The sequence below is a fragment of the Larimichthys crocea genome, chromosome XXI, assembly GCF_000972845.2.
Source record: "Larimichthys crocea isolate SSNF chromosome XXI, L_crocea_2.0, whole genome shotgun sequence".
Taxonomy (NCBI): Eukaryota; Metazoa; Chordata; class Actinopteri; family Sciaenidae; genus Larimichthys; species Larimichthys crocea.
The window spans coordinates 19,408,503-19,426,144 of record NC_040031.1 but is presented as its reverse complement, the minus strand read 5'-3'; the positions used below and the strand labels follow the sequence as shown (position 1 = coordinate 19,426,144).

At 39.7% G+C, this 17,642-nt stretch overlaps 1 protein-coding gene across 1 annotated transcript in view; it reads left to right on the top strand.

The window, feature by feature from the left end:
- Positions 1-8,635: 8,635 nt before the first annotated feature.
- lrrc4.2 (leucine rich repeat containing 4.2) overlaps positions 8,636-17,642 on the top strand; it is a 66,162-nt gene continuing 57,155 nt past the window's right edge. Inside the window, exon 1 of the mRNA XM_027273189.1 lies at positions 8,636-9,128. The gene's annotated coding sequence lies outside the window, so the exon portion shown is untranslated. The remainder of the gene's footprint in view (positions 9,129-17,642) is intronic.

Below are 17,642 nucleotides of genomic sequence, written 5' to 3'. Positions count from 1 at the left end.
AACAGGGGAATCTATTCTTCCTGTCACCCACATCCTAAATGTCTCCCTTTGACTACCTGTGAGCACTATTTCAAAACAAGCGTGAGTGCTGATGTACAATGAAAAGACTACCACCTCCCAACACTCCCACACTCCTCTTCAACATTTCCTTAGAACCTGTTACATGAGACCTCACTTCAAATTATATCTTCAAGAGTGTAACTACAACATTTCCAATGGTTCTAATAGGGTGCACTCACAGCATGCAGTGTGTCCGTGTGTAGCCATTGACCTTGCATGTATTAAGGTAGCTGTCTTGTGACGATGTCAGACAAGCAGAAAACAATAGTGATGGAATTTGGATGTGACACATCTTCAGGTATAGTACTGAAAGTCACTCAATATCTTCCGCAATTTGAAATGTTCCTATGTATTGATGAGTTTCATTTAAAAGTTGGATTTTGATTATTCCTGTTACTGACTTCTCTTTTCTCTAGAGCCTCTCTCAAGAACATAACCCAAATTGAAAAAAGAAGCTGGATCCTAAAGAGATTTTTAAATGAGATTATGTCAATCAAGAAAATGAACCCACCATAAATTAGATTTGGCTCAGATTATTTACAGTTCTCTCTTTTTTATTTGCTCCAGAACAGTGTCAGAGTGTTGATGTGGTGATAAGTGATTTTAATCCATGCACGTTCCCATCATTTTTCTAAGTCAGTGGCATAAATCAGCTATTATCAAAGCCCCAACAAGTGGTATAGTAAAGGGAAGAGCAGGGACAAGCAGAGACGAAGTGAAAATATACCTTTGAGTAAATCAAGATAAGTTACAAATACTAAGCAGCAATTTCCTCTTTTTAATGAGTTTTCATTGATATTTTGTTTAATTATGTGCCCTATAACAATGTTGGATGTAAGATAAAAAAAATGAATCCCATTAATTAAAGTTATTGAGGATAAAGAGGAATTTTTTGTTGAGCTGCTGCTCCTTTAACTTAGACGTAATTTTAGTGTTTGGTAAGAATATTTACTGGTTATCTTCCTTGGATGGTGTTCTGGGGCTGACCAACTGATCCAGGCCTACGGGGAAAATGCATCTGTCAGTTGACCTGTGAACTCATGGGGCTTATAACTCTCACCTGTCTGACCATCTAGAGATGGACATCACATTCTACAAGCTCATGTGCCTGTATGTGGGAACATTATGAAACAACGAAAAGGCACATTGTGTGCTGTTAGATAGCACCACCGGACTACAGTTACATGTCAAAACATGAGGCACAAATAGTACCGGTGCACCACTGTCCATTTGTGGTTGCTGGAGTTAAGTTGTAACTTCATTTGTAATTTTTTCACATTTGATCTATCATTGTGTTGCAGAAAAAAAGAGCTGATATCATAAGTAAGTACTAGTTACAGCATAACTTATGTATACATATTATTCTACCAATGTCTAACAGCAACAGAGGTGCATCTACCTCTCAGTTGCTTAGTTTGCATTCAAGGTGTCACTTTCAGACACATTAACTAAACTGTGTCTATGTCTTTCGTTCATCATTAGCAGAATTACTCATTACCCAAGGGCATAAGGGCCCCAGTAGTTGATGTAACAGAGGTTTGAGTGTCACATTGAATAAATGTGATTAATGATGACAGTGTCACAGTACGCAAGCAGATACATATTTGTGTTTGGGTCCCTCATAAGTAAATGAGTGTCCAGGGACAATTCAGTCACTAGCAGGGGCAGCGTGCTTGTTAACATCCCCATAATTAAAAACACAAGTTTTAATAAGGAACAGACACTGGAGCATGAATATATGCAAACACATGTTGTATTGGCATGTAAACCACAGCATCCACGGCCATGTGAGCAAACTAGAGTGTGCTATAGTAATTAGGAGCAAGTGGTCTCTGAGTTTGATTAGGTTGGAGTATGTGGCCTTTTTGGAGTCCTTGAATAGGATTATAGTGGTTAGAGATCTCCAACTGGGAACCCCATGAAGACAGTTTGGAATAACAATGGACACTAACATGATTGTAAGTGCTCTCTTACCTATGGTCACAAACTTTGGGTAGTGACCAAAGCATTATATTGATGATAAAAGCACCTCCACAGTGTGCCTCGTCCTTGGGGAAAGACTGTGGAGCTTATACAAACCTCAAAGAATGTTAAAATGCTGCTGAATGAAACTGATCAGGGTGCCTCTCTGTGTTGAGGTAATCTGGGCGAATAACAGACCCAGACCATGCTGGTGGGATTACATAGACCATCTGGCATGGGAATACCTCGGGATTCCCCAGAAGGAGCTGGAAGATGTGGCTGGGGAGAAGATTGCTCAGCTTAGTTTGCTGCCACTGTAACCCAGAGCCGGATAAGCAGCAAAATGTAGACGAATGTGTCTGTGTGTGGGTGTGGGTGTCTCTTTCTCTTTGGCATTTTCTGGGGTGATTGGAGGCATTCACACAAAGTGCAACCTGAGTGGCAATTCACATTAAGGCAACTCTTCCTCCTGCCTCCACACTTATTTGTATAAACACACAAACCATGCAGAGATGCAGAAATGATGTAACATTGCAGGAGAAAGGAGTTTGGTGGACAAATAAGAGGGACCAAAGCAGATTTGTAGACAGATGGGTATACAGGTCTAAAATCAATGGCCCCTGGGTCAATATTCAAGATATAGCACTTATGTGAAAAGAAGCACCATGAACCATATGACCTTTTACTGCAAACTGAAAAATATACATAAACTAATACAAGTTCAATTCAAAACATACAGTCTACGCCTTCTCGTGCCTCTCTGGTTAAAGGAAAGCAATGTTTCCTGACGTTTGTCGTTCTCCATCTCTCCATCTTAATCTAATCATATGTGGAGCATCAGTCTCCATTTGTTTACAGAGAGGGGGGTTAATGCTTTCAATATCCTGCAGGGGATTGAGATAATCACAGCGGTTTCAACAGCATCACTATTGCAACTGCATTGCTTTGAAAGGGTATATGGTGGAGTTTTTCCTTTACTCATCCTTTATTGTCTGGTTTGTCCGAGCCATCTACAGGCAGCAAGGCAAACAAGCCTCAATCATGCAGCAAAATGAAAGTCAATATATTCATGAATGGATTTGAGTGAGATGCCTAAGGCCTATAAAAATAATGGAGTGTGTAACATTATTCCCGGCACCCCAAATGGAAGCAGCCTTTAGGGGGAAATATCTAGCATAAGACAGCTCCACTCATCTACGCAAAGTAGGGAATGCAGGGGAAAGGGTGCTATGTGAACACTTACCTACGTCGGGAGACCTGCAGCCAAGTTTAGAATATTACAAAGCTTTGCCTCATTACTATTCGCCTCTCCACTATAAGCCTCCCTCCTGCTGCATGGATGTGAGTGCGTTTTTGTGCATGTGTGTTTGTGTGTGCGTATTGTTTTTCTTCTCCCACGGTGAACCTATGCTCACACAGCTCTATTTGCATGTATTAAGATCCTCTGTGCACCCACAAACAAAGGGACTTTAGTGCTCATCTCCTAAGATAGAACAGAAGAACAGTATGTACAGTGTTGGGGAAGTACTGCAAAACTGAATTTGAATGTCTACATGTGTGAGTTCAGTCCAGTTCAATGAACACTTGTTTTTCCAAACAGTGTGAAATAGATGAATTGACAATATATGAGAAAATATAAAGGTCAGAGGACTTCTCGTGGCAGCTAGTCTCAAGAAATTCACAGAGGAATCAAATATGCTCAGTTTATAGAAAGGCCTGACTGCTCTGTGCAATACAGCATGCTATCAAACCTAGTCTCTTGAGTTAGGTTGTCTTTTAGAGTCAATGTCAGGAAGGCCAAGAAGAAATTCAGTCATACACTGTCACAAACACAAGGAAACACTTTCTCTCTTCCTCTCTGCTTTTGTTGACATGGAAGTTTTCATGAAGTTTCACCTGTCTTGTTCAAGTCAAAGCCACTCTTTTGTGCATACAACAGGAAAACTGAACCTGTGGGTGAGGATGTGAACATATACGCTTAAAGAACAATCTTTTTATGAATAATGATGAGGATGAATTGCAATTATCCGGGTGATCCCCACACTTTTTAGTCAGCACATTTATGATCAAATACCTACAAAACAAATATATCCCCATCAGTCTTTGCTTCATTTGTATATTTGTGTTTGATACCATATAATGGAACCACTTGACAGAGGTAACACCTATACAAAATTGGTTTGCCTCTGTCTTCTTTTCTGCCTCACTCTGTTTTTATCTGTCACTCTTTTCTAACTAGGTCATCCCATTCGCACCTCACTCCAAAACACTAAAGCCATATCATAAGCCATCTTCATATCTCCATCTCTGATCTGTTTAATTTGAAGAGCTGCTCCTTGGTATTTCACGGTTCACATTCAGTGCTGTGATTTTATAACTTCGGACTGCATTGGTGACTTATCTGAGAGCAAATCTGTAGTGGTGAGGCGCTCTGTGAGGAGCTCTGACAGATGTAGCAGTTTAGCAGCATAGTAACCACCTACCATCTCTTTTCCTCTCCATTTTTATCGACACAACCCACTCCACCCTCATGCTTAATATGTTGAAGTATTTTTTTTTTCCACATCCATGCTGTAATGCAGTAAGTGATGGACCAACTATGGTGCACCCATGTTCTAAAAACACTACAAAAGTGTCATCTTGTATAACCCTATGGTAGATAAAACATGATATGGTCCTCTGTGGTTGCTGATTGAGCAGGAAAACATGGTGCAGTGCCCTATAGTGGAAATGGAGGGGAAATAGTACAGTGCACAAATGGGTGATCTTAAAATGGAGAAAATGTGACACTGTGCTCTCTAGGGTGTCCTTTCTTTGGAAAAAATGCACCTGGTGCCCTTTTAATTTTTTGCACCTCTGCCCAGCCTAAGTCAAAGACTATCCAAGTTCTTCTCTTTGTTCTCATTTTCTGTCATGCCTTCCTTCCATCTTCCATCTCCACTTGCCTTCTTCCCCTTCACAGATCATATGATCAATAATAAGCTCAATATTATAAGCATATTCCGTTTTTCTTTCCTCTTGGTGCTTTTTGAAAAAAAAGCGAAATTCATCATTTTTCATATTTTTCCTCCAAAGCCTGCTGCCATGTGTCGAATGACAGCAGAACAGACTTCTCTGAAAACAACACAGCAAAGCAGCGAGAGACAGAGAGAGGAAGGGAGAGGAGAAGAAAGTGTTTCAACCCCCCACAGGGCAGCAGTGAACGATGGGCACCTCCTCTGAGCGAGGCTCTGGGGTTGTCTGTCACTGCACCCTATCTGGTGCCAACACACTCCCTCTTTGCACTCTATAAGCTGCAAAACTGTCTGTGCCCAGTGTGACAGCCTTAGTGTCAATAGCAGAATTTCCTCCAGAGTCTTGTTTGTCTTTCAGTCCCATCCTTTGATTCTCTAGCACTAAATGGAATAGCAGCACCTTATTTAATTAGGTGAAAATATATAATTCAGCACAATGTGTGTCTATAGATTTATTTTAAATTGTCACATGCTGTGCCATTGTCAGGTGTTTTATTTGGACAATGCTATTCTTATTACCTCCTCATTTTCTATTTTCTATTATGCATGGGGTGGCTCTTTTTGTGGATTCTATTGTGGTTTTTGTAATTGCTGTTACTTGAATCACTGCTCGTCTATTGTGCTTGCTGTTTTCCCACAATGTCTGTGCAACCTGCTTCTTTAGCGTGAAATGTAGTTTAATTAATTTGATTTGAATAGTACAAGAGTATAGTTGAGTGCTACTTTCAAGTTATTATTTAACAGCAATCACATACTGTACACATTGCCTTTCTGTTTACTTGTCCTAAAATGTGCTGGTGACAAACACAAAAAGGTTTAGTAACATTTCCTAAGAGGGGCATCACCCGTTCCTCGCTTATTTTGCCAGCTGAGCACTTCCCAAACAGTGGGTGTTACCACTCCAGAAATACAGTGCAGTTCTTTACTGTATTGCATTAGTCAGCTCATTGATGTCAATAGAGGAGGTTTAGTACAGTGATACTTTTTAATTAACATTGTTTACATTCATCTTGCATCCATCTTGCATTGATCTTGCAAACAAGGAAGCTACTTGCCAAGGAGTGGTGGACAGTTCCCTGTCCCCTAAAACTAAAAGCAACATATCGACCTTCACATCCCTTATCAGCCCACTTCACGCACACATACTAACCCCCACCCTCAACTGCAACCCTAACACATACACAGAGAACACATACACACACACCTCCCTCCTGACCCATCTAATCCTTAATTACCATGTCTAATTAGGCCCTGACAGCAGAGGTCAATCAACTAATTACAGAATCACAGGATGAAAGGAAGAACGAACAGAGGACCAGTCATTCAGAGACCTCACAGCCATGATTAAAACATGAACATCACTATCATCTCTTTAAGCACACATACGTACTGCCCAACACTTGACCTACACTTTAGCTGGATTACAAAATACACAAAGAGGGCGCTTACAGGCATGCACAATCTTCAGGAGCAGAAATATTCCCTCACATATACACATGCAGCTCTCATACCATACACCTGATAAGTACATGGACAATACAGGCTATACTTTGTGACAGGAGATTCCCCCATAGTGCAGCTTGCCTCGAGGCCTCTCACTCACATCTGTCACTTCCAGCCTTGTCTCTCATCGATCTACAGCTGGAGACCCATGCTGGGTACAGCTTAAGTCGATCTGTTGGTTGTGCGTGTGTGTGATTAGTTAATCTTTGCATGTTCATTTTTAGTTATTTGTGTATCTACGTGTACATATTTATGCGTGTGAAGACATCCATGCACATGTGCATATGTGTGTACACATAGTATATGCTGGAAAGTGTACATATTATTGTCTGTGTGAGTGTCTTGTCTTAGGTTAAGACCCGGATCGATATGTGTAGAAGTATCTCGTATTTTATAGCCACATCAATACTAGGATGAGTGTCTTAATCAGCAATGTGTATCTGGCCTGGAAACAGAGTCTCCAGGGAAATGCTGTTTGGAACACCATCACAGCTTTGATGCAGGCTGCCCCACAATCCCCCCTGCCTCCCATTATCAATGTTACATTTATATACAGTAAAGCATGGTGCAGACTAAAGATAGTTGATTATTTGCTCCTTGGAAATACTGTCTACATATCTACATTCATAAGAAATTAATAATTTCATCTTCATTACAGTGTTTTGCTCTTACAGGCTGGTTGGCAGGCTTGCCAGTTAGTTAGCTTGTCAGAGTTTCATGAGCACATTAAGGGCTGCCTTACATAGTGGTGCTGAAGATCAAAAGCTGGAAAAGGGGAGCAAAATGAGGGCTGTGGTTTTGATATGCCAGACTGTAATTTAATGGATACAGGAGAAACCCAACATTTTTTGGATCATCATTTTTTGCCTTAATGAAAGGATAAGGCTGTCAATATTTTAGATTTTGTAAAAAAAATGTAATGAATTAAAAAAGAATAAATCCCACAAAAACATCAAGATAGGGAACACATTAGTATTAACTTGATTGAACCTGATTCTTTCAGTGGCTCTCAGCCCCAAGCCCTGAGTTCAGATGCAAATGTCTGAAAAAGTTTATTGTAACATTTTCAAAAATGGTTCAGCAGATCAGGCTCACCAAAACAGCATGGCACTGTAGTATTATCAAATGTTACCCAAATAGGAGTAAAGTGCATTTGTTGGAGACTATGTTTAGCCATGGATTTGGTGTGACAGAAAGTTGTTATGGCAGCAGGCTGGTGCATGAGGGATGGACTCAAAATAAACTGCCTATGTCACTCAGTGCAACTATGTGGCTCACTGTTGTGTTAATAATACACACTGGACAACAATAGAGCTCTTTGACATAAAGAAATAATGTGTACTTTGTTGACAATAAGAAAATAGAATATAGATTACGCCATTCTTGTCCTTTAATTCTAGTCTAAGTGAGATCTGATACAAAAAAATAAAAATTCCCCTCTGCCACTGAACTAAACTAAAAAGCCACTGTGATTGGTGCTTGTCTTTATTGTCCAATGAATGAGTGTTGATATCCATGGCAGTTTCCTGGCTTGAGCGGAGATGTTACATCAAAAGCTACATATGCACACATATCTGGACATAGATGTGAAAGTGGACTTCAAAAACGCTAAAGTAAAAGAGAGAAATTGCAACAGGTGTAACAACTATTACGAAAAATCCCCAAGTTGACTGGATATTTCACAGCTCTAAGCTATTTTCGAGAAAACCAAAAACACCCCAGCAGCAGTAGCCTTCAGACCAAGTAGCAACCTCCATGGCTGTAAAGTAAAGCCAATGCAGAAATGCCAAAAACTGCAAGTCAAGTCAATCTCCATAAGCCCCTATATTAAAATGTCAAACTTCAGAGCAGAAATTAAATGTTTACAGCCTGGTACAAAAATAGTTTTGGAATTTCTATATAACTCACTGTTATGACTGTGGTCATGTTTTTGTAGTCTACTGTGTGTTGTCAATTTCATATGTAAATAGAGATGTGCCACCCCCGGGAGATGATTGGTGGAGTAATTCCAGGCCCTAGCCCATGATTGGCTGCAGATGGGAACCACCTGACATAAAAGGAGCAAAGATGGCCACCATCATGTGGACAACCAGCACTTTCTCATCCTCTCCCAACCAGCCCTACCCATAACCCAGTTTAGCAAACAAATAACAGTATTAACAAGTTAATGCTCCCTACCAAACATTGTGCATAGCCGTCCTAGCCTAGGTAGTTAACATTAACTGATAGTTGTCTAGTCTAATTTAAAAGTGGTGCTTTTGTCAACTTCCACAATAGATGACACTGGATCCTAGGAATCACACACAGCCTTTGGACACTAACAGCCGCTGATACTGAATACGACCGACCTACTGCAATCTACTCCAGCCTCAGAGCCACCTGCCCTTTGCCCTGGCACCCTTTACCACATTTAGCATGTACCCAGTGGAGAACACTCACAACTGGGCCCTGGCAAAAGCAGACTGTGCTCCACAATGGGACAAGATAGACTGAGACACTTAACAGTGATTTCATTGGAAAGTGACATGGATCTTACCCCTCAAATCAAGGAATTTGCCAACATAAAGCCAGGAGGAAGATGCTTTAAAGGTAGGACCGAACTTTAATACTGCGGTTGTCATTGATTGATTTGTGCAATGTTCTTGTGCTTGCACCGCTTGTGAGTGGATGGAAAGATGCATGCAGGCTTCACTTGCCAGCGATGTATGAGTTTTGTTTTCGATATTGGTGCTCCCTTTTTATTGTGGCCATTTAGACTTTATGGCACTTGAACTTATTAGGCAAAGGGCTCTCTTTCATCTGTTAGTGTATGTGTGTAAGTGCTCATATTTGTTGAGCATTATGTGTGAGAGAGATGGCTATTGGCCAACAGTGAGCTGGCCTGTACTTTTTGGTGACTGCAGTTTCTGTGTTGTATGTGTAAGCTTTGCTGCTTCACTATGGGCTTATAATTGAAATAATGCATGGCTTATATTTGTGCAGGTTGGAATGGGCAATGAGTAGAACCACGAGTGTAATTAAATTGAGCTCTGATTGTAGCCAAATATAAAACAAACATTTATAATAGAGTCTCACCGGACTTTGTTTGATGAACCCTGTCAACAGTTTTATAGATATCTCTGTTATAATGGTCATCTATGGGGAAATGGTTTTTGGGCTGCAGTTGATTTATTATTATTTTTTTAATACTCCATGTGGGTACTGAGCGACACTGGAAACAATTCTGAGTGGCACCTATCTAGTTTCATTATATTTCTGTGATCCATCTACTTTTTCCCTCAGCATCGGTCCTATGCACCCATCATTATCACTCCCTCCTGGTGCTTATTTTAACCCAAAATATGATCTTTTCCTAAACCTAACCACATAGTATTGTACTTAAATTTAACCTTACTGCACCCATTTCACAACATTAACTGTACATACTGTATGCACATAAAACTACATAACTTGCATCTCTTATGTAACATGAAACATAGCGGTATATAGGCGCAAACAGTGCACCAATTAACAAGCTCCATTCTTACAATGTTCTCATGTTCCTTGTTCTAACTCCATACCTTTGTCCCGAACTGTTAGATATACAAAATATATTTTGTAAGTTTGAAATAACCTGCCAAACTGTTATTATTTGTGATTTGTATTATTTTATAATATTGTGAGGGGTCAATTGTTTAAAACACAATATAAGTGAATAAATCTGAATTTAAGTTAGAGTTGTGTGGGGTGCTATAGAAAGAAATGTTGGGAGACGGGGCAATCAGTGATTTTCATAAATCTGTTTTTTAATTGTTTCTTAGTTAGGCCTTTTTTTAGGGTTTGTTTTCTTCGTCTTTTTTTAGGATTACAGTAGAATTGTTTGTGGTTCTTAGTCATGTCTCACTAAACCACCCTTCTTTTTCTTTCTTTCTTTTTTTTTTTACCACATATTGTATTATTTTTAGACCCCCTGTAATATGTTGGCATGTCCTGTGGGGATTAAATCCCAAGTTGCTATGCTTTTTCTCAGTGTAGACCTCTGAGACTTCAGAGAGTAAGATAAGAAAAGACTGGAGAAGTAATCTGCAGTAAAATTCCCTCAATAAATCTACAGAAAAATGTCTTTATATTGGTCTCATTTAAGCTCTATATCTTACACCATGTCTACACAGGAGTAACGTGAGCAAAATGTTAGCAGAGCAGCAGTTTTGTTCCTCTGTTTGTATCTACACTGAATGCGTTCAGGCACAGTATTGAGTGTAGGTCACCTTTGAGTCCAACACAATTAGAGTCCAATACAAGCAACTGTAGTTAAGTGGGTAAAATGGAAGGAAACTTGAAGGAAGGAAAGAATACATTTGGTATTGCATTGGTGCACATCTAGTGTAAGCTCAATGTGAGCTGTTACCATCTTCTGTTGACAGCTGAATTGATTAATAGGAAGGTGTCTTTTAAAACAGCTATGTGTGTTGCTAAAGTGCTTTTTATGTAGAGCCGCTGTAGTAAACTTATTTGGAAACTAGACTTAGACATTGTGACTTTGAATCCTGTCATTTAATATGTAATCATTTTTACATGTATTTGTCTGTAAATTCATGTCTCACTTAGCTCTAATTTTTTCTTCTGACATCTTTCCCCGCTGCTCTCTGCTCCTCCCTCCCTGCAGTGGAGCAAGTGCATTAGGGGAGATTAATAGAAGGTAGTCATGTTACAAATCATCTGCCGTGCATTTCTCTATTCATCCTCCACCCCTCGCCTACTCCTCACCTCCCTACGTCTCATGTCTTTCTCATTCTCTCACTCACCAACTCTCTCTTTCTCACTTCCCTTCTCTCATAAACAGCGCAGTGGTCAGATTGCAGGCCAGCCTAAAAGAGCAGACCATTTATCTACCTCTGAATACTGGAAACCTGCCACAGGTGCAGTGGAGCACAATAAGTCTTTCTCTTACAAATACATACGCTTTCGCTTGCTGCAGAGGCTGCGCGTGTGTGTGTGTGTGTGTGTGTGTGTGTGTGTATGAGCTTTTGAGCCTGTGCCAACAGCTGGATGCAGGTGAGATAAATAGTGATACTGGGCAACCTTTAAAAGTGGTTCTGTTGACAGTCCTAATCCAACATGCCACTTTAGGATCAGCCAAACTGTTCCTCTTATCACCCCTCTACCCTTCTCTCTCTCCCTCTTTTTACACACACGCATACACAAACACACATTTTCTCTCACTCTGTCTTCTCTTTGTGGATTTCTCCACCCTTTAATTCAACCCTTTTAGCTTTTTGTTCAGCTCCCCTGCTCCTTTTCCTTTCTTCCTTTCTTCAATCTCATCTCCGCCTCCTGTCTTTGCTTTACCGTGCCAGCGTGCTGCTCATATTTGTTGTCTTAGCAGCCCTCCTCAGCGGGGTTTTCGTATTGGCTGTAATAAGTTGTATCTCTGCTCTGTGCCACCTGTGTCAGCTGGCAGTCTTCTCCTTCTGCCTAACGTCACACACTGAGTTCTTAATGCATTTACATCCCGACCGCTGGGAGGCAAGTAGGTGTTTGCTCTGATGTGTGTGTTTACGAGCGTGCATTGTGTATCTTCTGTGTTAGGTGTGTTTGTTGATATGAATGCGCATGCATGAGCATCTCATCCCTACATTGTGATATTCATGACTGAGTCGCTCCCTATGAATTTCAATGCAATGCTTTGGCAGCTGGTGACAGTTCATGATATAACTTCACTGCTCCCTAACCTCCAATGACGCACATATTTTCCTCCTAATCCCGCTCCATGACTCCAGATCACTCTCTACCAGGACACAGACACACATCTTGTCAGTTTGCCTAGTCACACTGAAGGTTTTATTTAAATGTTTGTGTGCACAAAAGTAAAAATATCTCTTTTTTAGTCGGATTAATGTTCGCCCTATCTTTACTTAAGTAAGTCACAGATTGAAAGAAGAAGAAATGCTTATCTCTAACATTGAGAAGATGATGTAAGGTATTTAGAAGTACCTTTGATAGCTGATTACTTTACATGTGATGGAAAAGAAAAAACTTTGATCCGGTTGCCTTCAGTAGATGACCTTCTGTGTGGTTCCTGTGAATCCCCAGAGCAGCAGTATATCTAAAAAGCTGTCTGGCTGATGAAAGGATGTGATGAAATGATGTGATATTACTTCATTTGATGAACTCCCAGCTAAATTATGACCTGACGCAACCAGCCTGCTCCTAGCTGATTGAATGATTGACAGCCACGACAGGCAGTCGCTTATCAATAGCACACACTGACAGAGAGGGACACTTAAAGGCCATTTCACAAGGGGACACGTGTCAACAATTTTGTCTGGAAAATGACACACTGGGTGATTTTATCTTTCATCTGTACAAATTGTGAACATTTGTCACTTTCACTTGAAGAGTTGTGGTGGCTGTTTTTGAAAAGCAATAATTCACTTTCTCGAAGGAAAGTGCTTTATGTAAAAATAGATTTTTTTTGTGTGGGCATCAAGAGCCAAAGTCATCAGTCAGCAGACACATGAAAGTAGTTAAATTACTTTAAAATTTAAAATTGCTTAGTAACTTTTTCACATTTTCAGAACTTTATTAAATTCTGCAAAATCCTAACTTTTTTAATTGAACAAATCTAATCATAATATAGATATACAAAGGTGATATAGATTAAAGAACAGTGTTGGATATATTGCATTTTAAAATGCACACCATAATGAATATCCTCCAGAACATTGCACATTATAATTTCGTACACTCCATACACTGTTCTCCAATCTACAGTTTCTTCTTTCTTCCATAAGGTGGTAGAGCAATTGACAGAGTGACACCTCTAGCATGGCAAAAATGTGACTGATCAATTGGACAAAGTCCTCTTTACTTACTGTAAGTAGCTTGATCCACTAAAACCAACCAGCTCTCTTTCTCACCTTATGTGTGGAGCAATGTTTGTTTAATCGCAACAGTTGAACTTACAGTGCTATTGAATGCTCTGGTGAATACTTACACTTGTGTTAACAAGGTGTGTGTTTTCCTGTCAGAGAATAGCAACATACGAGACTGGCTGATGCAATATTGTGGGTTTTCAGATTATCTCATGTGGAGCTATTGGTGTTGTTGCACACCTACTCATGTTGGCACCATAGGACTTAACAGCCTATAAACTATAAACAGTATGGAGGTGCACGGTCTACACTTTCTACCTGTATTAGTGCACCACTAATGGTTTCTTACACTAATGGAGCAGCAGGAGCAAACGTGGCTCCGCTTTGTATCAACAGGAGAACATACAATTCGATAGCTTTTCCTAACCTGAACAGGCATGTTCAATGGGGTGACGCTTCTATGCGCTGTAGCCTACTGTGCAATGTGAGGTCCATGTAAGACTTTCAGTATGCAGGCAAGTGGAGAGTACTGGGTTGCAGATGCTAGGGAATTCCCCTACAGTGGTTAGGGGTGCATACAGGGAATTTGTCCTATTAAGCTGGCTCAGAATTATGTAATAACATCATTATATAATTGACACACATAGCTGTGGGTCACATCTGAGTTGTGGCAAAAGCAGTGTGTGTTTGCACTGGGGATGTGTGAAGATGCTATTTGTGTTTAGATTGGTGACAGAAATGAAAGGGAAAATCTAAATAAATGAGTGTGGATGCAAAACGAATGCAGATTCTTCCATACAGGTTCACTAGTACAATTCAACAGTTAACCTAAAGGCCCAATGTGTAAGATTTAGGGGCCTGGGGGTTATTTACAGAATATGTCAGAAATCAAATATAATATGCATAACTATGTTTTCATTAGTATATAATCAACTCAAAACAAGAATTGCGCTCTGTGACATATGAGGCTGCTAAGCAGGCCCAGTTGAGTCTGTAGAAGCTAGCAGAGATGAATTCATTTTAAAAGTCATCACTTGGATTTAAGCTCTTGCAGAATGGAAATAACATTACAGCATAGTGTTTCATAATTCCCTATATGCATTTCTGTGAGTTGTTACTGACAGCCAGCATTAACTTAAAGCATTTAAGGACTGTAAAATGAGATTGGCATAATGAGATTGCTAAATATCAACTGTTGCAGTAGTCTGTCCATGCTTTGTTTTAGCACTCTGCCAGTACTAATGAAAGACTGGCAGATGTAATATCAACTGTGTGTTGACTAATACAGGGCAAACTACTTAAACTAGCCACTTAGTGAAGATAACTCCCAAAAGGTTAATTAATGAAACAAGTCTAAACATTACAGCGGTACAATAAATATACCATAACATCGACTGGACAGTGCAACTTCATGAAATACAGACAGACAATTGAGTTGTTGTGCTTCATGTGGTGCAAAACCACTGGCACTGGTCTCTAAAGATGTGAAAAGTAATATGGTCAGATGAGTAGTCTTTCACCATATTATCAACAGGTAGGCGTGTGCATGTGTGGCGTACACCAAGAAAACAGTGCAGGACTAAATGTTTGATCACTACAGTAGTTGCTTGTATAGTTTGGGTTCACTATTCCTCTTAGAGGGGAGCACCCATATCTTCTGAGAATGAAAATGATGTAAATCAGATGCTATGACCTTTGCAGTCACCACATCTCAACCTAACTGAACACCTATGAGAGACCTGTACTGACTGACGTGCTCTCCCCCACATATTTTCCACTTGCCATAGAAGTTGCTATCATCAAGACACCAAATTAGGGAATATCTTTTGTCTTTTGTGGTGTTCGATCTGCCCAGTAGAGTTCCAGAATCAATGCTAAGGTGCATTGAAGCTGTTCTCGTGGCACATACTAAGACACTTTTTTTCTTTTTTGGGTTAAATAAACAGAAAACAAACAGACTGCAAATAAGTAGTTACAATAATTGAAATAAAATCATCTCAGATTTATAGTGCTTAAAGTCATTATATAACTGTATTACTGAATATGTTAAAAAACTTTTTGTGGCTCCAGAGGGACCATCATGAAGTCTGATAAATTGCTCAAGTAATGTCTCTTTTGTTAGTGTCAGGTGGGGCGGACAGTACAACCTTTAACTTTTGGCTGACCATAGAGAAAAAACCTGGCTACACTCACCATGGTGAAAAATTATTGTGATAGTTACCTTTGTGTGTTGTTTCATGTGTATTTTTATATATTTTTTGTTTTATTTCTGACATTTCTGCCATGGCCTGTTTTTGCAATCCAAATCCACCATCACCACACTGCATTTGGTCTTTCAGACACAGGATGATACTGAAATGAACTGTAATGTAAAAAATGGCCAGGACCTCTATAATTATCTGATGTCTAATGTACAATGCAACCATTTAGGAAAAACAAAGGTAGCCATTATATTAAGGATAAAGAGCCAGGCTTTGTCCATCTTTGGGCGGACCGCCAAGGGCATCTCTGGGTGATGATTAGAAGATTATGATCTGAGGGAACTGCTGGTGGAGAGCTTCATGCTTTTGATGTCCCTTAGATCATTTCCACCACACTGGATCAGCAGGATATTTGGCACAGCTGTTCCTTCAAGGCACTGACTGGAAATAACGGGAGGAGGTCTTTCCAAAACATGCCAACCCAGCTAAACCACTGAATGTGGGCATCCAGACCAAGGTTGGTCCCAACCTAATTTTGGGTCTTGTTGAAAAAAAAAATTAAATAGAAACCTGCATCTTTCTAAAGATGGTGTTGGCGTGTTTATAAAATATGTTAAAATCTTCAGTAATTTTAAAACCAGTGGCAAAGAAGAGAGTTGGGAGGTTTGGCTTGCGATTGAGTCGGCCAGATGTGACTGGAACCCTGATCACTGCTGTGGACTTTTGCTCTGAATGACTTCACCAATGCAAAATGGCAGCATCCAAATCTGGGAAATTTTGGCTTCATTTTTGTAGAGTGGGAGGAAGTGGAGACGTGTTGTCTATCTTTATGTTAGTCATTGGGTAACCATTAAGCTATGAAACAATACATATCCTGGGTGAAATGTCTCAGAAATAAAGTACACTTTGCAGTCAGAGCAGTTTCATGCAGGGTTTACCCTCTAGTTGAGATTTATAGGCTTAACCACTTAGACAGTTTGCTAGTGTGCAAGACAGCTGTCTGTCAGTCTATATCTTACTTCTTATGCATTTTTTTCCAACAACAATGATGAGAGTATATCAAAGTATGACTTTATCAGAGAGGTTTCCCTTTTTATATTTTCAGCTCATGAACTAGGGTTACAGTAACGACCCAAACCTAAATTTACATAAATAGTAATAAGTCATTTTAAAGGATAAAGATAAATTATTTTCCCTCTGCAAAAATATTCTTGTATTAATTGGAAAGTAGCTGTAGAGAATCCAATTAATATTTGGTATTCATTACACTGGGTTTGGAGTCTGAGGTTTAGTAGCTTTGCTCGCATCTCTCTAAGTTGTACTTTGTGAAGACAAGTAGTCTGGGGCATTGGGGATAAACAACATCTCTGCTGTACTGAGCAGATGCTCAGAGGACAGGGATTTTTCATCCACTACCAGGCAAGCAAGCTGCTGTGTATTAGCAGAGCAGAGCAGCAAACCCGCCAGGATATGAAAAATAAAAAAAAATAAAAAATGAAATTGGTCTCACTAATGATAAATGAGTAATTAAACCAATTAGGAAGCAATTCTGTCATTACCTCCATATTAAAGCTCTATGTATTTCTTGTTGATTACAGGCATGCTATGCACAATGTTTTACTGAAAACATTTATTCTTTGCCAAATATGGTGTTTGGATTAGGGGGACCCTCTCCAGCGTGTATAAGTGAAGGATCTGAAAATGTTTGTTCTTACAAATATGATTTGTTGTTTTTCTTTGTATGTATTTATGGGAGGGGAAGCGAGAGTGGAGCACAGTAATTTAAGTAAACAAAAGAAAAAAAGAACAAAAAAAGCTTTCGGCTTCGAGCATTAAAAATGCATGTGGGGCAACCACGCATTACATACTGTATAGCTTGTATTACACATGCATTTACTTCCTCTATAGGGCTCTAAGTGGTTTTGTTTGAGGTTAATTTGTGTAACACTGCTGATGCTTATAGAGAAAGCTCTCTTTTGACTCGGGTTTAACTCAAGAACAGCACTCATAGAGCTGGTAGGCCCTGATGAGGAGTTTGTTAGACACAG